The sequence below is a fragment of the Lissotriton helveticus genome, chromosome 6, assembly GCF_964261635.1.
Source record: "Lissotriton helveticus chromosome 6, aLisHel1.1, whole genome shotgun sequence".
Taxonomy (NCBI): domain Eukaryota; kingdom Metazoa; phylum Chordata; class Amphibia; order Caudata; family Salamandridae; genus Lissotriton; species Lissotriton helveticus.
This window is the reverse complement of record NC_136067.1, coordinates 1,333,044,023-1,333,066,943: the sequence shown is the minus strand read 5'-3', so window position 1 is coordinate 1,333,066,943 and position 22,921 is coordinate 1,333,044,023.

Genomic DNA, 22,921 nt, shown 5'->3' with positions numbered 1-22,921 from the left:
GAGTTAGTAAAAAAGCTTCTTTGATTTACAAGTTGATTTTGGTTGAGTTTTATTTAATTAAATATTGATTTTTATCGTTTTGGAACTTTTTGAATATAATAAAGGTGAAATAGTGAGAAAATTGTTCGGTAGGTGGTAGAAGTTTTGTATTATGCATAATTTTAAACGTGTTACAAACTAGCAAGGGACATATAGTGAGAATATGTTTTGCTAGGAGGTAGAAATTGTACAATTATTTCTGTAATAGTATATAATTTGAATAAATGGTGTTAGGTATATAATAAAGGTGAAATAGTGAGAAAATTGTTCGGTAGGAAGTAGAAGTTTTGTATTAGGCATACTTTTAAACGTGTTACAAACTAGCAAGGGACATATAGTGAGAATATGTTTTGCTAGGAGGTAAGGTGAAAGATTTTAATAGCAAATAATATTGCTTTTGAAAAGTGCTTTTCCATGGATAATTTTCAATATCCAGAAGGAATTTTGATAATTTAGATTTAATGGACTGTTTGTTTCATAAGAAAATTAAAAATTTGAAATTGGATTTCCAGAAATAATTATAAAAATTATGAAGGAATTAGACAAATAAAAAAAAATAGAACATTCAAAATTTTTTGGAGGGCATTCAGTTTTGAAAAACTTTGCATATTCCTGTACAACAAAATGCAAGATATTTTGACAAAGTGGAAAATGCATTTTTGGTTCATCTAAGTTTTAAAACTTTAGAGTTTATTACACATGGTGTTTGTTAAAAATTTCTATTCCCACTTTTTTACTTTCAAAAAAGTTCCAAAAGTTAAATTACTTATTTTTTGTTTTTTAAACAAACAAAAAAAAAATTCTGAATATGTTTTCCAAATGAATATTATAAAAAAATGGCTTGTAAAGAGGCTTTTTCTAAAAGATAATGTATTTTGAAAGAAAATAAATATTCCATTTTATATTAATAAATGCATTTTAAAATATAAGTCATTAATTTGAATGGTTTGATTGATGAACAGGAGTACATTTGGGTATTTTTGTGTTTATTAACACTGCATCAAATGGTTTTAATATGGGCAAAAATAGATGAAAAGAAAAAAAAAAGGTAATTAGAGGTGGGGTGACCCAACGTAAAATTTGAAAAAATGATTTAGAAAAATTAAAATGCCAAATGAATTTTGTATTAGGATAAATTTAGGTCAAAGCAGGAAAGTAAGTTATATTTTAGAAATGGAGAATGTTAGCAACATTTTCTAGGTAGTCTAGAGCCACACACAACCAAAACTGTTGTAGTACACCCAATAGTCTCTCAGACATTTCCCTTGATTTGGTAGAAATTCGTGGGTTTAGGCTACCAGTTAATGTTTGAGAAATTCTCAATTCTTGAAAACTTTGCTCCTTCTTCAAAGTTTCAAGAAATGAGTAGAAGTTAGGGTGTGGTTTGTCAATTGTATGGTTGAAGGAGTTATGCCATCCCTCTATGGCATTATTTGTTTTTGCTTCTCCCTCTAAGCAGCTCGTGTAACAGTTCCACCACTCCACATGGTAACGTGGCTTCCTCCTGCGACCTGATCTGCTTAGGTGTTCAATCCATGTGTCTTCAAAATAATTTAGAATGGGTGCCAAGTTGTCTTCATTTTGATTAAAATATTCTGATTCAGTAATAGCAGTGTAGTACTCGTCTACACTTTCGGGAGGAACAAAACAAAGAGCAGTTAATTTTTTTAATTCAAACTGTATTTTGCTATCAGATGAGCAATCGGTAACCAGGGATGTTTTTTGTAGTTTACGCCAAAATGCCTGGGAGAAATGGAAAAAACATCCCTGAATTTGGGTATCCGTGTACGTTTTAGTGATCACATTGATCATAGTCAATTCATAATCAACAATAATTTTCCTATGACTTTTTTTGGTAATGTTTTTAATAACTGATAATAATTCAGTATAGGTTGCAGATTGCTTATCTGGTAGCAAACTATATACTAAGGGGATCACATTATTGTTAATTTCTCCATGAATTGTATAAATTTGGGTGAATGGATGGGGTGTACTTTTAAACGTCCCATCCATCATCCAAATTTCACAATTTTCTAACTTCACAAGGTTACGGGGTGTACTAAAAATAATAATAAGTTTTTGAGGATTTTTGTTATCATGCAAAATGAATGGTTCATTAGCAAAAGAAATAGTCAGCTCCTCAGGAATTACAATATCAGAAAAGGTTTGAGGAGTTGTAGTATTTATATTTCTTGCCTGCCTTTGTCTTTGTATAATTCTTCTCAAATTAGGAATAATCGGCATATTACTAGCAACATGACTGGGTGCAACCTCTCTTAAAATTGTTCCTGTAGAATCATTGGAGGTGGATGCAATTTCTTTCATTTCGTTTAAGGTTTCCCTTACTTCAATCTCCATTGCAGAGGCAGAGTGGTTATGATCAGTTGTTTTTATTATGATATCATCAAGGGTAACCATTCTGCCGCTGCAACGGGATGAATAGTATTGTACACACCTCCAATGATTCCGTGGAAAACTTATCCTTTCTTTACAATATATATATCCTGCATGTGTTAATAGATGCTTTCCTTTCCTAGATTTCATATATGATGCTGTTGCCTGAGTTGACATTTTCTGTGGGGAAAAAATAGATACATTTTAATATGTTTTTTCACTTAATAAATAAAAATCTACACTATCTCTCATTTTTCTTACCGCAGCATCTTCCTAGAGTTACAGTAGTAAATCCTGCACCTACACTATCCCACACTTTCCCTTCTGCAGTACCTTTCTGGAGTTAGAATAGTAAATCCTGCCCCTACACTATCTCTATTTTTCCTACTGCAGCACCTTCCTGGAGTTAGAGTACTAAATCCTGCCCCTACACTATCCATCACTTTCCCTACTGCTGTACCTTCCTGGAGTTAGAACAGTAAATCCTGCTCTTTCACTATCCCACACTTTCCTTACTTTAGCACCTTCCTGGAGTTAGAATAGTAAATCTTGCCCTTACACTATCCCACATTTTCTCTACAGCAGCATCTTTTTACAGTAATAATAATAAAGTTCTGTCAATTTATTACTATATATGCTTGTAATTTTTATTTGAATTACCTTCAGAGTCTGGTGTGTTTTCCTTGTTTTGTTGTGAGATTCACTTGGTTTTGAATATCTTTTGGTCATTAAAGAGTTTTTGTGTATTCTGCAAACAAATATTTGGTGAAAAATGAAAATGTTTACATTTCTCTTCAAAAGTTTAATTTTACTAAAATCCTGCCCCTACACTATCCCACATTTTCCCTACTGCAGCATCTTCTTGGAGTTACATTAGTAAATCCTGCCCCTACACTTTACCACACTTTCTCTACTCCAGCACCTTCCTGGAGTTAGATTAGTAATTCTTACCCCTACACTATCCCATACTTTCCCTACTGCTGCACCTTCCTGGAGTTAGAATGGTATTTCTTACCCCTACTCTATCCCATACTTTCCCTACTGCTGCACCTTCCTGGAGTTAGAATAGTAATTCTTACCCCTACACTATCCTACACTTTCCCTACTGCTGCACATTACTGGAGTGAGAATAGTAATTGTTACCCCTACACCATCCCACACTTTCCCTACTGCTGCACTTACCTGGAGTTAGAATAGTAATTGATACCCCTACACCATCCCACACTTTCCCTACTGCTGCACCTACCTGGAGTTAGAATAGTAATTGATACCCCTACACCATCCTACACTTTCACTACTGCTGCACCTACTTGGAGTTAGAGTAATAATTGATACCCCTACACCATCCCATACTTTCCCTACTGCTGCACTTACCTGGAGTTAGAATAGTAATTCTTACCCCTACACTATCCTACACTTTCTATACTGTTGCACTTACCTGGAGTTAGAATAGTAATTGATACCCCTACACCATCCCACACTTTCCCTACTGTTGCACTTACCTGGAGTTAGAATAGTAATTGATACCCCTACACCATCCCACACTTTCCCTACTGCTGCACCTACCTGGAGTAAGAATAGTAATTAATACCCCTACACCATCCCACACTTTCCCTACTGTTGCACCTACCTGGAGTTAGAATAGTAATTCTTACCCCTACACTATCCTTCACTTTCCCTACTGCTGCACCTTCCTGGAGTGAGAATAGTAATTTTTACCCCTACTCTATCCCACACTTTCCCTATTGCTGCACCTTCCTGGAGTGAAAATAGTAATTGTTACCCCTACACTATCCCACACTTTCCCTACTGCTGCACCTTCCTGGAGATAGAATAGTAATTCTTACCCCTACTCTCTCTCATATTTTCTCTCCTGCTGCACCTTCCTGGAGTTAGAATAGTAAATCTTACCCCTATGCTTGTACTTCTTTATTTGATTTACCATCAGAGTCTGGTGTGTTTTCTTTGTTTGGTTCTCAGATTCCCTTGGATTTGATTTTCTTTTGGTCTTTGAAGAGTTGTTTGATAATCTGCAAACAGAAAAAAATATGATTATGTATTTTTTGGTTTAAATGTTTGATGAAAAATGGAAAATGTCTACATTTCTGTTCAAAAGCTTAATGTTTCTAAAATCCGGCCTCTACACCATCCCACCCTTTCCCTACTGCTGCACTTACCTGGAGTTAGAATAGTAATTGATACCCCTACACCATCCCACACTTTCCCTACTGCTGCACCTACCTGGAGTTAGAATAGTAATTGATACCCCTACACCATCCTACACTTTCACTACTGCTGCACCTACTTGGAGTTAGAGTAATAATTGATACCCCTACACCATCCCATACGTACCTACTGCTGCACTTACCTGGAGTTCGAATAGTAATTGATACCCCTACACCATCCCACACTTTCCCTACTGTTGCACCTATCTGGAGTTAGAATAGTAATTAATACCCCTACACCCTCCCACACTTTCCCTACTGTTGCACCTACCTGGAGTTAGAATAGTAATTATTACCCCTACACTATCCTTCACTTTCCCTACTGCTGCACCTTCCTGGAGTGAGAATAGTAATTGTTACCCCTACTCTATCCCACACTTTCCCTATTGCTGCACCTTCCTGGAGTGAAAATAGTAATTGTTACCCCTACACTATCCCACACTTTCCCTACTGCTGCACCTTCCTGGAGTTAGAATAGTAATTCTTACCCCTACTCTCTCTCATATTTTCTCTCCTGCTGCACCTTCCTGGAGTTAGAATAGTAAATCTTACCCCTATGCTTGTACTTCTTTATTTGATTTACCTTCAGAGTCTGGTGTGTTTTCTTTGTTTGGTTCTCAGATTCCCTTGGATTTGATTTTCTTTTGGTCTTTGAAGAGTTGTTTGATAATTTGAAAACAGAACAAAATATGATTATGTATTTTTTTGTTTAAATGTTTGATGAAAAATGGAAAATGTCTACATTTCTGTTCAAAAGCTTAATGTTTCTAAAATCCTGCCTCTACACCATCCCACACTTTCCCTACTGCTGCACTTACCTGGAGTTAGAATAGTAATTGATACCCCTACACCATCCCACACTTTCCCTACTGCTGCACCTACCTGGAGTTAGAATTGTAATTCTTACCCCTACACTATACTACACTTTCCCTACTGTTGCACTTACCTGGAGTTAGAATAGTAATTGATACCCCTACACCATCCCACACTTTCCCTACTGTTGCACTTACCTGGAGTTAGAATAGTAATTCTTGCCCCTACACTATCCTACACTTTCCCTACTGTTGCACTTCCCTGGAGTTAGAATAGTAATTGATACCCCTACACTATCCCACACTTTCCCTACTGCTGCACCTACCTGCAGTTATAATAGTAATTGATACCCCTACACCATCCCACACTTTCCCTACTGCTGCACCTACCTGGAGGTAGAATAGAAAATAATACCCCTTTACCATCATACACTTTCCCTTTGTCTGCACATACCTGGAGTTAGAGTAGTAATTGATATCCTATACTATAGAACACGTACCTTTTCGTTTGGTTTCTTTCTTTGTGCTCTTGTTTATTCTCTGCTTTTTGTTTTTTTGGTTGGCTTTTGAGTTGTTGCCCCTTTGGGATTCTGATTGATATTTGCTGATAAGAAGATTAATGTGAATTTAAAAAAAAAAAAAATAAGGAAAAGGAAATGTTATCTAAATGTAAATTGTTTCTGATGCAGTTAAAAATGACATCAATATTGTGTATAATTTACATTTGTCTTTACTGTGCGTTTTATACCATACTAACCTTTTCCTCTTATAGCATTTTTCAGATGTTGGAATAGTATTTTATTCTCCTACACCATCCCACACTTTCCCTACTGTTGCAACTACCTGGAGTTAGAATAGAAATTGATACCCCTACATCATCCTACACTTTACCCACTGTTGCACCAACCTGGAGTTAGAATAGTATTTGATACCCCTACACCATCTTACCCTTTTCATTATGCTGCACTTTCCGGGAGTTATAATAGTAAATATAACCCCTAAAACATCCCACACTTTGCCTACTGCAGCATCTTCCAGAAATTAGATTAGTCATTTTTACTCCTACAATATCCTACACTTTGTTGACTACTACACCTTTTTAAAGTAAGAATAGTATTTGATACCATGACACTATTCCACACTATTTCTACTGCTACACCTTCCTGGAGTAATAATAATTATTCTTACCCCTACACTATTTCACACTTTCCTTTCTGTTGCACTTTTATTGACTTCTCTAAATTATTATTATGTCTACATTTTTTATTCTTTATGAATCTCTTTTTTTTATTAACGACTAAATTTAAAAAATCAGTAATGTAAATATAAAATATTTACCTTCTTTAAAAGTTGACGTTTCAATTTTCCAAGTAGAGAGTAGCTGTTTATTTTATCAAAATAGAATTTCTCTGTGAAAATCAAATTAAATATATATGGATTTAAAAATGTATTTCCGTTTCATTTGTTTAGAATTGTGAATTTTAAACAAATCGAAAAGTACCTTCAAATTAATCTTGAAGAGGAGTGTTGCTTCTGTAGCAAAATCCAATTTTTGTAAACTGGCCTTTTTCGTAGCAGTTTATAGTAGTTCGACTAATAAAAAAAAGGTAATATTTTGTGATGTGTGGAAAATAATATATGTTTATTTCATTGAATTTCTTTTAAATAATACACACTTTTATTTAGAATTTAGTATGCTTTATATATGTATGGTATTTTATTTATGGATATATGTATCCATAATTATAGTAATATCTTGGTGCTATATTATTATCTTTAAATAAGAAAAACAAATTTAATAGGGGCAGGCTTTTAATTGTTTCTAGAAAACATTGCAGACATTAGTTTTAGTAACTCACTTGGTTTACTAGAAATAATGCTCCTGATATATATTCGGGTATTATCTTCATAAACAGGTCAGAGGGTCAGCTTTTGGCGTCTGGTCACTCTGGGAGTTGAGAATCAACTGTTTTAAAAATGGTGTCTGGCTCGTATTTATAAGTTTTTGACAGTGTCATTGTTTTTTTAAGAAACACAGCGTTGGCATTCTTTTTTTAAGCACGAATTACTTCTATGGAAAGTTATAATTTAAAACTTCGTGTAAAGAGTAATTGTTTTCGCTTATTCGTTCCGTTTTGGCATCCATTTTGGAAGTAGTGTTGTGGTATTATTTTAATGGAAAGAGTTGTAGGACATATTTAGGAACTACACATTTTAAAATGGCGACTATGTGTATGTATAATGTTTATATTTACGAATAATTATTTTCTTTCATAATAATATATTGTAAATTAATTATATATTTAAATTCGTTGCTTGTGTTAAATTTTTCAATAGTTATGAATACATGAGAAATTATTTTTAATACGTGGGTATTAATTTTAGTACTCGAGTATTAATTCTAATAAAATCGTTGCATTTCTTTAAATTAACGTTCAGTTTTTCTCTACATTTTAAGACACTTCCCCACCCAAAAAACCCTAATTTCCCTGCATCCCATGCCAGGTTTTATTTAAAAAAATATATATATAATGTTTATATGTACAAATAATAATTTTATTTTGTAGTCTTATATTCTAAGTTTCAAATATATTTAAAATCGTTGCCTGTGTAAAAAATGTTAATAGTTACGAATACATGAGCATTAATTTGTAATACTCGGGTATTCATTTTAATACTCGAGTATTAATTTTAATAAATTCGTTGCATTTAACCACATTTTGATACACTTCCCCACCCAAAACCCCTAATTTCCCTGCATCCCGTGCCAGGTTTTATTTTACAAAAAACAAATATATTATAATTTTGATATTTTTGCGTTGTAAAGGTATGCGTTGTAAATGATTTCGTTGTAATAGCACTTTACTATTAATATTAATATATCGCGTTGTAACAGTATTCGTTGTAAAAACATGCTATTACCGCCCTCTCGTCTTGTTTGCTCTGCTGCTGCAATTCTCCTGCCTACCTCCCTCCTGTCTGTTATGCTGCAACTGCCCCCTGTCTGTCTGCTATAGTCAGCTTGCTGCCCATGACTCTTTCCCCTCTGCGCTCTGTTGCCACGTGCATGGCTATGCTCCCTCCCTATTGCTTTGCACGGTCCGTTTGCCCCACTGTCATCCCGCTTGCAATCTGTGACGCATTGTGCTGCTGCACCCCTGACACCTGCATTGTAAGATCAGTTTGGTGGCCCTGTTCATCTCCCACCTGCCCCTCTTATCTGAGTCTGTGTCCTTACCTCATTCCTCCTGCCCTCTGTGATTTTGAACTTGGCAAGAGGGATATTTTGAAAGGAAACCTGAGAAATTAATTTTCCCCATTTACTTAAATTGAAAAAGAGGAGATTTTAGGCAGGAGACAATACAATAAAGGCTGTTTGGGCTTAAAAGCACCTGGCCTGAACTATGTCTTTTGACATGTGTGGTTGTACTGCCACTGCCTCTTCCTTCTGCCCTCAATGGTCTTTCATATTGCCACAGTCCCTCTTGCCTGTACTGCATGGTTGGCTTGTTGCTGCTGCCCGCTTTTCCCTGCCATCCATGGATTGTTGTGCTGCCACTGTCCCTCCTGCCAGCACGGTGTGGTCAACTTGTTGCTTCTGCACCCTCCTCCATGAGAGGGTCTTAATCCCATGAAAATAATGCTTAGTGCGCTAAAGAAGTAAAATGAGAACATATTATCTGAGTTCTCAAATAGCGTCAATGTACCTTTAAATAATGTATTATCTTTATTTTTTTATCCAGTTGATCTCTTGATTATATGTTTCACTTAAGGGAGAGGATGTGGCATTACAACCAAAGCTGCAGACTTTGCAAATGGGGAATCACTTAATCTTCTTTTGCCTAAAATCAAAATGAATACTCTGGAAGACTGCAGTAGAAGATAAGTGAATCAACTGTCAGATGTCATTTTCATATGGCTGAGAAAGACATTGCAAATTTGCAGAAAATATGCTCTCATTTAAGCTTATGGAGCACCTTCTATAACCTCAAGGGGGAAATCATGAGAAAACAGTTTTCTCTCAAACATGATTCTTGAAATACCAGTGGAAGTGTTTTCCACAGGGTAAAATGACCTTAGAACAAACCACAACTCCTAAAATTAGTATGGTACCATCAACAGGTACAATGCATTTCAATAGGGTGCTATCAGGTATATTGGTCCCAAGATTACTGGCAGCACTTCCTGGTTGAAGTCTTGCCAGCCAATCAAATTTCAGTAGGATTTCAGTAGGATTTTGGACTCCCAGATGGAGGACGGCACCATCTCCGTAGTGAGGAGAGGCTGCGGCTTGGAACTGAGTCAAAGCCATGTATGCAGCACAGTAAGCGGCATTAGTCTGCCCACCTCAGCACTCGGGACCTTTCGAAGGGAGTAAAAAATTTCTTAATATAGGCGGATGTATTTCATGGAACCTACTAAAGGATTGATTTTTTGTGTTCTTTAAGACTACAAGTCCCAGCATGAAGTGAAGGACTAAGAAGCACGAAGTGAGACCCACTGGGGGTTGGGTTGCTAGAAATGGATAAAAAAGAGCCCTCCATGATTCATCTGTGACTGAAGCAGCCTATGAGTAAGAGGCTTTGGCCTCGAAATGCGTCAGGTGAATAAAGAATGTAACTTCTGGAGTGCTGCAGTGGGTTGTTGCAAGAATAAACCGGATGGTGGTTTACTGTCCATCTCCCTCTATGAGTCTGCCTTCGACTGTTCACATTGTTCATTCATGTTCTTGCCCTCTCTTCTCACCCCCGTTAATAAAGTATACAATATGCTGCTATTAAATTGCAGGTCTCTGCCCCGGCATACGGCGGAGATCTCTCTTCTCATAAAAGATTATGGCCCTGAAGTGTTATTTTTCACAGAAACTTGGCTTAATATAGCCTCAGAGCCGGGTATTGTGCAAGCTCTCCCCCAGGATATCTGATTCAGAGACTGGATAGATCGACACGCAAGGGCGGCGGTATTGCTATCATATATATACATACCCTATATACATAACCTCACTTGCTGCTTGTTTGGCAGTTTGGTAGAAGACTGTGAGAATCTCCATTTGTCAATCGGGTTCACTCCCGCTCTTTCCCTCTCAGGTATTCTTATCTACCATCAGCCTGGACCTATTGGCCAATTCTGCAAATCACTATTGGAAGCAGCTGCAAACCTTGCCAGCACTGTGGCGAATCTTACCCTGCTATGAGATTTTAATCTGCATTTCGACGACCCCACCTCCCTAGCCAGAACTGAACTGTCTCAGGATCTTGCTGCATATCAGCTCTCTCAGAAGGTTTTGTCTGCGACTCATGTTAAAGGACACCTCCTTGACCCTATATTTTCCAATCTGGATGATATTTCTGGGAAAGAGCCCATTCCCCTACCCTGGTCGGACCACTCTTTGATTCCATTCTTATGGAACCCTATAAATATGACTCTCCATACTCAATCTAGGCAAGCTTTGTCCCATCTTTGGACTAAACTCTCTGTAGACAAGTGGGTCTGGGAACTGGAAAGGTCAAAGCCAACCCCGAATATCAATCCGCTGTCGCCAATGAAAGCTTCAACAGCTGGATAGAGGGTACCCTTGACCGGGTACTTCCGAAAAAGCTTGTTTAGATGAAAGGAGGGCCAATAAGATGGCCTGGTATTTTCCCAAACTTCAGGAGTTAAAACAGAATTGTAAAAAATTCAAAAGAGCATGGAGGAAAGATTTTTCCCCAGCAAGAAATTAGAATATAGGGAGGCAGTTAGAACCTATAAAGCAGAAATTAAAAGGGTTCAGGCCTCGTATTATGAGGAGAGGATTTCCCTGGCCTTCAACTCTCCACGGGAAACCTTTTGCATTGAAAAAAAACTACTCAAAGCCCCCCTCCCTCCAGACTCTCTGGATGTGTCAGGCCGTCAATGCAATGAATTTTCAAACTATTTTTATCATAAAATCCAATCCATATAGTCCTCTTTCCCCTCGGTTGATAATCAACCATCAGGAAGATATCGGTCTGCCGGATCGAGACACTCCTTAGAGGTCTTCTCCGCTATTAACCAGGAATCATTCCAGGCTATTTTAACACTTATTAAGAGCGGTTCGCCATGTGATCCGGCTCCTCCAAATATTCTGAAGCAGGTAGCCAATATAGTTGCTCCAACCAATATTGACATAATTAATGATTAGCTCTACAGGGGTATAGTCCCCCACCAGTGGAAAAGAGCTATGGTAAAATCTCTCCTTAAGAAACTTAATCTAGACCTGGGCTCCTTGAGCAACTACCGTCCCATCTTGCTTCTTCCAGGGATTAGCAAGATTGCGGAGAAATATGGTAACCTCACACTCTCTACTTACCTGGAACCTCATAAACTGCTCCACCCCTCTCAAACTGGCTTTCGACCGCGCCAAGGTACAGAATCTGCACTACTATTAGTAGTTGAGGAATCCAGAAAGATCCTTGATGTAGGAGGATCCTCAGCTGTGATCCTCCTAGATTTGAGAACAGCTTTCGATGTGGTTAACCATCAAATCTTGGTTCACCGATTTAGAGGTCTGGCGGTAACCGGTACAGACCTGTTGTGGCGGCAGTCCTTCTTGGAGGAAAGATCTTTCCAGGTGTTAGAGGGTGAGCTTATGTCAAATGTTCTGCCTCTTCATTGTGGAGTTCCTCAGGGATCGTCTCTGAGCCCCACTCTTTTTATTGCTTACATGGCTCCGCTGGCGGATATTGTGCTTTCCTTTGGGGTTCACATAGTTACCTATGCTGATGACACTCAGCTGGTTGGGGCACTGAATCATCCTGTCCAGGTGTCCATGGGCCTTCTCCCTTGCCTGGAGGAAGTCGCCAATTGGTTGAACCTGTGGCATCTGAAATGAATGGCGACAAGACTGAGCTCATGGTTCTTGGAGATCAAATTGACTTTAAAGCAAGCACTATGTGGCAATTTGCATGGGCCCGGCCCCTGCCCCGAAAACAGATTTAAAGAGTCTGGGAGTCTGGCTAGACCAGGACCTCAGTTTCAAAGTTCAGGCCGGGAAGGTTGCAGCCTCTTGTTATGGCATCCTTAGGATGCTCCGTAAAGTGTTCCCTCTTCTTCCCTTCCGTGTTAGAAAACTGATGATTCAGTCACTTGTCTTGTCTCGGATTGACTACGGAAACTCCTCATGTTTAGGTGCGCCTAGCTCAGCAATTGTAAAACTTCAGACAGTGCAGAACTATGCAGCAAGAATGCTCATGGGGATCCTGTCTCATCACTCGGTAAGGCCCGCCTTGCGGTCCCTCCATTGGACTTCCTATTCAGGAGAGAATCCATTTAAAGGCCCTGTGCATTGCTCACAGGTCGCTTGGAGGGAATGGCCCTACACAATGTTCTTCCTATGGAAATGAGGTCCTAAATATATATATGGGAGGTAATTTTATGGTTCAGGAGCATGTGGTTGTAAAGTGAGGTAATTTTAGTTTTCAAGGGTGGGTACAGGTATAGTGAAATAAGGGTAAACTTTGCAGTTTATAAGTGGCTAGTTGTAAAGGGGAGTAAGGGTAACTTTAGGGTTTAGGGGTGGGCAATGATAATGAGAGGTAAGAATACATTTAGGGTTTATAGTTTGGTACTGGCAAAGGGAGGAGAGGGTAAATTTAGAGTTTCTGGTTGGGTAGTAAGAAAGGGAGGCAATCTTAATTCTATTTTTAGAGGGGTAGTGATAAAGGAATTTTAGAAGTTCATTATCAGAGGGGGATTTCTTGGGGTCCCCCCAAAAGGATATAATTAAATTAAACTTTACATTTAGTGTTTAGGGGTGCGTAGGGGTACAGGTTAATTACTTATCTCCTACATATACAGAACACAATCATTTTTGGTAATTTTTCCCCAGTATTGGTCACCCAGGAGGCCTGGCTTTAAAGCGATAAACAGCATTTGCGTGTGCAGGACCATGTGTCAATGATTGTGTTTGCCTGCATTGTCACATTAAAGCGAGGACTATCAGCACTGCCAATTACGGTTGGCAATTGTATGCGAGTGCTGATATAAATATAAGGCAGATGATTTCCCAGGGAAATGTCATTTAGAGCGACTAGATTAGTCAGCTATTCTTGATGGAACAATATGTACTGTCAAAACAAGTGGCAGACCAAAAGGGCTTAGAATGTGTTTTGGAAATGTATAAACTGTCAGTATTACAAACAAAAATTCCAAACTTTCCGGTTTATTGAGGGCAATGAATTTTGAATGTACTGCGTCTCTCGCTCAGATGCACAGTATTCATAATAGAAAGTTAATAGCAGCAGTCTCCCGCAGCCTTCTTGCAGCGGCGAACTGTCTCAGATGTTTCATTAAAAAAAATACAGGCTTTCACAAACCCGACAGTTGATGTGTTTGTTTTTTCGAGGGCGAGTTTGACTGCACCCGTGCTGTTTAATGATCCATTTGTGATTCCATGCTGAGTACCCCTCCATGCCGTTAGCATCTACCTCTCCCTTTCTCCGTAAACCAGACAACAGAGTGGATTTCCCGGGGCGTGAACATGAATTCAAAGTGAGAAGCAAATCATTAGAATCAGGAATATTGTCTTGTTATTAAAGTTTATTTTCTGCTTACAGCGTACCCGGTTTGTGCATGCCCTTGAATGGCTGTATGCAAAGTATGGCTGAGATTGTCTGCTCACATCACATTGAAACACTGCCTGAGAATGCTTGCCTCAGAAGCTGTCACAGTGCTGGTAATGAGCCGGTACATCGACGTTCTCAGTAATCAATTATGATGCATTTGGCCAGTGGAAATAATTACCTGCCAATTAATTCCAAAAACGCCTCATACTCAGTTTACCAGTTGGCCTAAGTGCAAACTCGCTGCATACGGCATAATTCATTAAACAAATGTTCGATTAACTTAAAAGTCAATGTCGGATGATGCTCCAGCACTATGGAGAAAAATTCCTCTGCACAGTATCATTTGATTGCATTTTACCAACATATTGGACACAATGACAGGCCAGTGAAATCTGGCATAGAGGCATCTTTAGTAATCTTACCTGTCTCAGGTTTCCATACAAATATATACATATACACGTAAAGGACTTTTCGATCAGAGCTCTTTATTCCTTTGTTTGTTGAACTGTCAATTACATTTAGCTCAGCCAACCACAGCATAAAACATGGGGCAATGGGTCTACCTCTTCATCCATTGGCTGTCTTACACTGATAGCGTTGACATTTTGGCTGACCACTTGTTCATGGCTGCTTGAATGTCCGTGCCAGGGGTGTACCTAGACACCTGGGCTACTGAATAATTTTAATAGGGTCTATTCAATAAAGCCTTTTTGAGGGTCATATTCTCAAGGAGCTATTGCCGAGTTAACAGCCCCATTCACAAGCTGGTGCTAACAGCCCATAGCACCAGTTTACCTGCGATAGCAGCCACAAAAAACATTGCCACAGATGACCCCCGCAACTATCGCTAATGAGATGCAGAGTAGGCATTCCCGAGCCAAAAGCTGCGACAACACCACTCCGTAACATTCTCAACGACCAGCCAGATCGGCGATACGACCACAAAACATGTGATAAGGCACGTTAGCTGCAGGAAACTAACATCTGCTCTGACCTGGTGCAAAGTCGAACCACAGCCTGCACCAGAAATGTAAGCCCAACCCAGAGCCACACCTGAAGGGCAACAGATGCCATGGAGCCACTGATCATGCAGCTCAGAGCCCCAACACGACCACAACACCCACCTCCGCCACCCCCAGGACTCCCCCTCCTCGGGCCCCCCCACGGCTAAAGACATACCACATCAACTACATGGAATCATGTACCAAATAATCAGCGTGATGTCGCACAATCACACCTGGTTACATGTGTCGTCACAAAAATGACCATCACACATTCACCTTCGAAGCACCAAATGAAAACGTATTAAAATAAACACAGAACAGAAATGAAGACACATGGTGGCTCCCCATGGGACAATCCGTAGGTAACAGCCTGCAAGACAAAAATCATGATGAGAAGGTGTGTCCTGCGCACATCAAGGGACAGAGCGAGAGCGAAGGAGAGAGAGAGAAAGAGAGAGAGATAGGCGACAGAGAGGGAGAGAGAGAGATAGCCGGACAGAGAGGGGGAGAGGGAGGTAGACGGACAGAGAGGGAGAGAGAGAGATAGCCGGACAGTGAGGGGGAAAGAGACACAGAGATAAGAAGAGAGGGACAAGGAGAGAGAGTGCTGACACTGCGCACCCAGGCCACACTGCTCACCTGCTGCCACCTGTGTGTCTGCAACCACATGCCGGTATGTAGTGCAGTTCACCAGGTCCCACATCTGAGACAGACCCGTCATCTGAAACAGAGTCCAGATACATGAAGGGCACAGTACATACAAATGCACACAAGATCATCACCTGTCCGCCGCTGCGCACCCAGGCAGCTACACCTCAGACCCTTCCGCCGCCCAGCGGTACCTGCCTGTCTCTGCATACCCAGACACCTGCACCCCAGCCCCTCCCACCAACCAGCGGTGCATGCCCGCCCCTGCGCACCCAGGCAGCTGCACCCAAGTCCCTCCCACCGCCCAGCGGTGCATGCCCACCCCTGAGCACCCAGGCAGCTGCACCCCAGTCCCTCCCGCTGCCCTGTGGTGCATGCCCACCCCTGCACACACAGGCCTCACCTTCCGCCACTGGCATGTACAAAAGCGGACCCACGACATGCCGCTGCAAGCCACAAGCAAGGTGTGAGAAGTTGGCCTGGCATATACTGTTCACTATTCTAGTGGGCACCTTGCACCGGTCCAAATGACCCCTTACTGATGGTAGGTTAAAGACAACCTTATAGAAAACTATCCTAGTGGTAGCTGTGGAGAGCAGCCTTCAAGCTAAGTCTTGAAGGAATGTAAAAACCAAACAAAGGAATGTGTCAATACTGATAGGGTCATTTAACACATCTAATAACATCCAAAAATGAAAAGAAATTCAAAAAAGGGAATGGCTATTTAATAGCTATTTATTTGAATCAATTTTGAAAATATCAAACATGGAACTTAGTATACAATAGAAAAGCGCTCCTCCAGCCCCCGTGCGCTGACCGTGTCTTCCAGCCATTGGTAAGAGCGATTTAGAGCTTAAGTGCGCGGTCCCTCTTGCTCCATACTAAGAGTTGGTTATACTTACCATCCTTATTCTTTCCTCAGATTTCGCGAACCTGATTCGACCTCACCCCTTCCGTAGCTGTTGACACTGTATTGATTTTAAGGTAAATCAGTGTCTATGAGCCATCGTAAATAATGCGATTATACTAGGCTATTCATGTTATTTTACATTGGTCACATATTCCTCTCTCCACTGACACTAGGCATCTGTCTTTTCTGTCTTTTATTTATTTTTTCACTTCTCTAGGAGTCTTCAGTCTCGCACCTACTAATGAGGGTAAGCAATGTGACATGTTGGTGTAGCAGTGCTCTCTAGTGTCCTTGTATTTTAGACAAAGATTTTTTACTTAGTGTTTGTCTCTTTCTACTTTCCAGAACGCCCTCTGGCCCTGAGGAGAATCCCCCTTTGAGTCATAGGGATTTGAAATGCGTAGGCCTTTTCCTTCGGTCTGCTCTGTTTTGTTCTTGTGCTTATTTGTTTCGCACTCGAACATTTTGAAACAATTTTGTATATCATTTCCACTAAAAGTGTGTTTTGAATAGCACTAACTGTGATAAAATATTCCACCTGTTAGTGATTGATAAACATTTGTGCAATCTCTGTTATAATTAGAGCAGACCACTCTTGATTTCCCCTACGGGTATATAGTTCTACCTGGATTGGGTAATCACTTTTTCATTTTTTGTCTGAATGTTTGAATGTGAATGGGAGTGGGATGACTGTGACATGTGTGACTTGTGTGGTGATTGACATTGTACTTTACTGTGTTTTATTCTTCAATTCTGCGTCTGTAACTTTTCTATTGTATACTAAGTTCCATGTTTGATATTTTCAAAATTGATTCAAATAAATAGCTATTAAATAGCCATTCCCTTTTTTGAATTTGTTTTCATTTTTGGATGTTATTAGGCGTGTTAAATGACCCTATCAGTATTGGAACATTCCTTTGTTTGGTTGTTTGACAGGCTCAGCCTTACTGATTAGAGCTAGCCCTTTGTTGTTAGTACTTGAAGGAATGTAAAGCAGCCTGTTTCACCAGTCTATAATATTGTAATTGACCAAGTGAAAGGAGAACCACACCGGGTATACATATAAAATATATGTATTTATTCCACACACATCCCTCTACTCTCTTTATGAGGCTAGAGGCAGAAGCACATTCAGTAAACTTAATAGCACACAGTAAACTAGCACAATATACGTTGAGCCCTAGGGGAGTACCAAACCATATATCAATAAAGTGGTATAAGAACCACGACTTGCATAGATACAAGGCCTAGAGCCTTTAGAACCACTGGGGCCACCAGGAACCACCCAGGGGACCCACGGGGGACGCGTGCAGTGTCTAAACACAGCCGCAAATCACCATTAACTTCTATGGGGAAAGTCGCGGTTGGAAATTCAAAGATAAAGGACACTTAGAAGAGGACTTGGAGCAAACCCCTTAAGAACTAGGAGGTTCTAGAGTCAACACCCATGGGAGTACCGGAGTACTCAAGTTACCTCACCCAGGGGAGCCGGGTGCATAGGTGTCGGGTTTCGTCATCGTTTTTAATGGCGATCTGCTGCAAAGTGCTGCTGGCATCCAAGAGGAAAGTGTCCGGAAGGATCCAAGTCTGGATCAGAGATGTGGAGAACCTGAAAGCAGAGAGGACAGAGTCTGGGTCACTAGCCAGTGACCAGGGAGGCAATGAGCGGATGCCCACTGATGTCAGGTGATTTCAGGTGAAGGAGGTGAAGCTTGACTCTTCAGCCACGAGGCCCCGGAGACGTCGACATTGACCAGGAGCTGGATTCAAGCTGTCCCACAAAGTATGTTGAGTGCTGCTGTGTCGGTGCCCAAATTGGACCTAGCAAGCCTTGCCAACAGCAACACATGCAGAAAGCAGAGATAGGCATTGGTGCAGACCAGCGAGGTCTGGGTGACTCTAAGTACTAATTTGTTTATTGTATAGTTAATAAAAACGGTAACAATTTACATAAAGCGACATTCGGCAAACATTAGCTTAAAACAAGTTTACATAAGATTTCCTTTCATTTCGTGAACTCAGCATAAGATGTATAAAAACAATTCATAACTCAGTATTTACATATTTCACAATGTTAATAAGAGACGTCCATCTGTCTTCTAACCGCAAGTCTGAAGGATCTGAAATGTCAATTTTTTTCTTTTCACCTTCATCCCAATTGAGATTATCTCATTAAGGACTCGCTTGCTTTCAATAATTTTTCGTGAGCTTGCAAAAACTTTATCATTCTACAATTCATTTGGGGGTCAGTTGGATCCAGGCCTCCAATAATTCTACATGAACGTATTCTCCTGTCCAGGAAGACTTTCTTCGGAAAGGTGACCCGCTCAGGTTGCAGCTTCTTGCAATGGCATATTAGATGAATTAAGTCTTCCTTTTCGTAACCACAGAGACGACCTTCTTTTGACTCAATATGCCTCCAAGATGGTTCGTCGGCTAAAGTTGGAAATTTGCCAAAACACAATGCCATTAGTCGTTTTTTAATATAAATAGAGAACGTAGTGTCTAGGTAGGCCGCCCGTTTAAGAGTTTTGTAGTTGTTAATCACAGTCCAAGAATGGAAACGATGGGAGAAAATACCTTTATCTGTTAACAACGAATGAAGTTTTGCAGCTCTATTTAATGCCAGCTTCAATGATAAAAAAGGCATATTTTTATTCCAAAGGTTAGAAGAACATGTTGCCTCTAATGCTCTGGTCAAAAATATGTTGACCTGCAATATTTTTTTGTGTTTCCAATTCCAGCCATAAGAATTTATTGAGGTTGTTTTCACTAGCACTTTGCTTGATTCGATACCACACCTTTATATATGTATAAAGTCTGCCCAGTGATTAGTTCATTAAACCAAATTCTAATCGCATTTGCGCAGGTGAGGCAGATCTGGGAATTTGAAGAACCTTTTTATAAATTTTTGTTATTAATTTGTTAAGAATTTCCGAGTCTTTTCCGTGAATGGCGACGCTGGCATATGATAAGGTTGGCAGTGCTTTGCCTGAGATAATCGTCAGGAGTGGCCTCAGGAATGGCCCTTCTAACTTCTTTGCCAATGAGCTAAATGCAAATATTAAGGCCCCCGCTCTCTGTGTCATGTAATTTTTCTGATCTTGTAGGGATAACTTGTCATCTATGTAGTATCCCAAGTACTTCTAACTGGATTCTTTTTCTAGTTGATTGCCTTCTAGCCAGATGTTGTGTTGTGAGGCTTGTCGAGTGGTAAAAAGCATTGTTTTTGTTTTAGATGAGTTAAGTTCCAAATTATTTATAGACAGGAAATCTGAAAGTTCAGTTAGGAGCCTCGTCAAACCAACTTTAGTTAACCTCAATAGCACAATGTCATCTACAAAGGCAAGGTGAGAGAGTTTTAACTTGCCTAATTTCGGGGAATGTGAGCTGGTACTATCAAGTTTTCCAGAGAGATCTGATATAAATAGATTAAATAGGTGCAGGGCCAGTACGCACCCCTCTTTTAAGCCAATAGTTGTATACACTTTTCTTGATATTCTAGCACCTGCCCCAAGTTTTACTTGAGTCCAGGTATCTCTATAGAATAATAACAAACCCCTCAGTATCCTCTCTGGTATTTCCCTTTGCTTTCAACTTTGCCCACAGCAGATTCCGGTCCATGCTGTCAAAAGCAGCTTTTAAATCTATGAAACACAGATGCAAGTCCTGTTTCTCGCGCTTACATTTTTCTGCTACCATTGTAATTGATAAGATGTTTGAGATAGTTCCAATCCCTTTTCTAAAGCCTGTTTGATTGATTGGGATCAGATTACTTTCCCCAGACTAATTGACCAGGTCTTCCAGAAGTAATGAAGCAAAATATTTAGCTTCTACATCCTGTAGGGCAATTAGCCTATAATTAGTTTGATTTGTTCTATCTCCTCCTTTATAAATGGGGGTTATAATCGATCCTTGCCACCTGTCAGGTACTTGATTGTTAGTCTCTCTGCGTAAAGTTTCTCAAAATGTGAGCTCCAGTACTCAGAGGCATGTTTGTAGATCGCGTGTGGAATGCCATTCGGACCTGGGGCCCCATCACTTTAACCTTTATTGATTGTGTTTGCTATATCCTCTGCTGAATAGGTAATGTGATTTAGTACTGGCATAGATGATTGGGTCAGGTCTGTTGATAGAGATTGACAGCTGCCTTCTTCTACTAATTTTAGTTTATTTGAAATTTCAGATGTTAGTTGCTTCCGTTGAACGTTTGGTGACTTCTGTTTAAATTTCTGCGAAATGAAGTTGACCCATTCCGCCTCCTGAACGTTTGACGTTAGGATGTTTCGATGCCTAGTCAATTAATTTATTGTATTCCAAAATTTATTTGAGTTTGGATGCCTAATGATGAATATCAGTTTAGTCCAAAAGTTCTCTGTTTTCCCTTTTTTGAATTCCCAAATCTTCTTTTTGTATTGTTTTCTTTGTAGGTGAAATGTCTCCAGTATTGTCCCTTCTGTGTTTTTTGATTGTAACTTCTTTTGTGTTCTTCTTAAGGCCCTTTTAAGATCTTGTACCTCTTTCGGGAAATCAGTAATTGGATAATATCTTTTGTCCTTCACCTTTGGTACTTTCATTATCATCTTTAGTTTACCTAAGAAGAGAGACCAGGCTTGAATCTTGTTCATAGGTTTGTTTCCCAATTCAGCCAAGATATCCTTTATTATTAAACACCGCTGAATTTTGTTTGTATTTGTCCATTTAATACCTTTTAAATTAGTTTTATTTATTTGGCCCTCCAGTATATTAGATGATTGGAATCTTTCCACACAAAAATTTAATTTGATGTGTTGAAACGCACGGTCACTCAAGGGGGTGTAGTCTATATAAAAACTGACTAGTAATGGCATTAGCAAAAGACTTTTAATTGTAAAATCGAGTATTGTTTGTACCGGAGGGCCGTAATACATTTTTTTTTGGCGGATGATCTTCCTCTGTCCTTCCGTTAAGCACTCCCATGCCTTGATATTTAAGATCTGTCACTAATTGCTGGCCCAGTCGATACTTACGAACCTTCACCCCAACTTGAGATTGCTGTGGAACACACCAATATAAATTATCTGCTGTCAAGATTTCATCTTCTTCTGGAGTGAATATCAGGTTAGAATTAAAATCTCCAGTCACTATTGAACACCATGTAGGCTCGGCACAGCGTAGGCCTTTAATTAATTTGCTTAATAGGGCATTTTTTTCCTTTTTAACTCGGAACTTCGATTGTGTGTAATAGTTAATCAAAATTATCGTACTTTTATTGACTGTATTTTGATCCGAGTACTTAATTAATTGTATACTGGGGTCAGGAGATTTCAGCTGTTCGGTTTTAATTTTTAAAGCTGTAGATATGTAGACTGTCAGTCTGCCTATTGCACAACCATAGTGCTTACATTTTTCTGCTGCTACAATATAGTGGATGAAGCCTGCTATCGGGAGATCTTCTTGTGACCATGTTTCATGCAGGGCAATTACGTCACAATTAACCCAGTCCTTTAGAGGCAATCCCTCCTCTAGTAGTTTCCTCGCCCCAGCCATATTCCACGATAGCAAATGTATACTTTCAGATTCAGCATAGACCTCTCTATCTCTCTTTGGTCAATTATTCCTCTTGTTGTTTAGCAACCTGGGAAGCGAATTCTATTGATCTAAGGTTGAGATGAGCTCCCCATCAGTATCTATCTCTGCTCTCTCTGGATAGTTGGCTGTGTCACTTCTACCTTTAGCGTTTTGTAATATTGAGTAGACCTGTATTTGTGATACCCTCTTATCTGGTTTCCTGTAATTTTGCTGTGCGTGAAGTTCTTTCAAAGGAAATGGGTAACTAAGAATATTGGGTGCTGATATTTGTATGCCCCAGGTTAGAAATAGATCCAATCTTTTTAGTATCAATTGCGCTAGCTCTGGCGTTTTCCATGTGGTTAATGTTTGTTCTTTTGTTACTTCGTTATTCCCTGGAAGAATATGGACAGCTACTAGATCTATTGATTGAATGTTTCTTAATTCTGTAATTTCAGCCATAAGTTTCAAAATGTTGCTTCTGTTCAGAGTATCGTGCCTACCCTGCGTTTCATATTCAGGTGTCCATATTATCTGTTGATGTATCTCATTGTACTGTGGAGTTCCCTTTTTTATATCCTTATCTTCATGATTCTCCAAATATGATTTTCCCTGATTTGATATACAGTAGCTTAGTTGGCCTTGTTTCAAGCTACATTGCTTTCCTGCATTAGGTCTTGATGTTGGGCTTTGATGTGCTTCTGAAGGGTTTTGATCGCCCGTTTCTTTCAATATCTTTAGTGATGAGGAAATT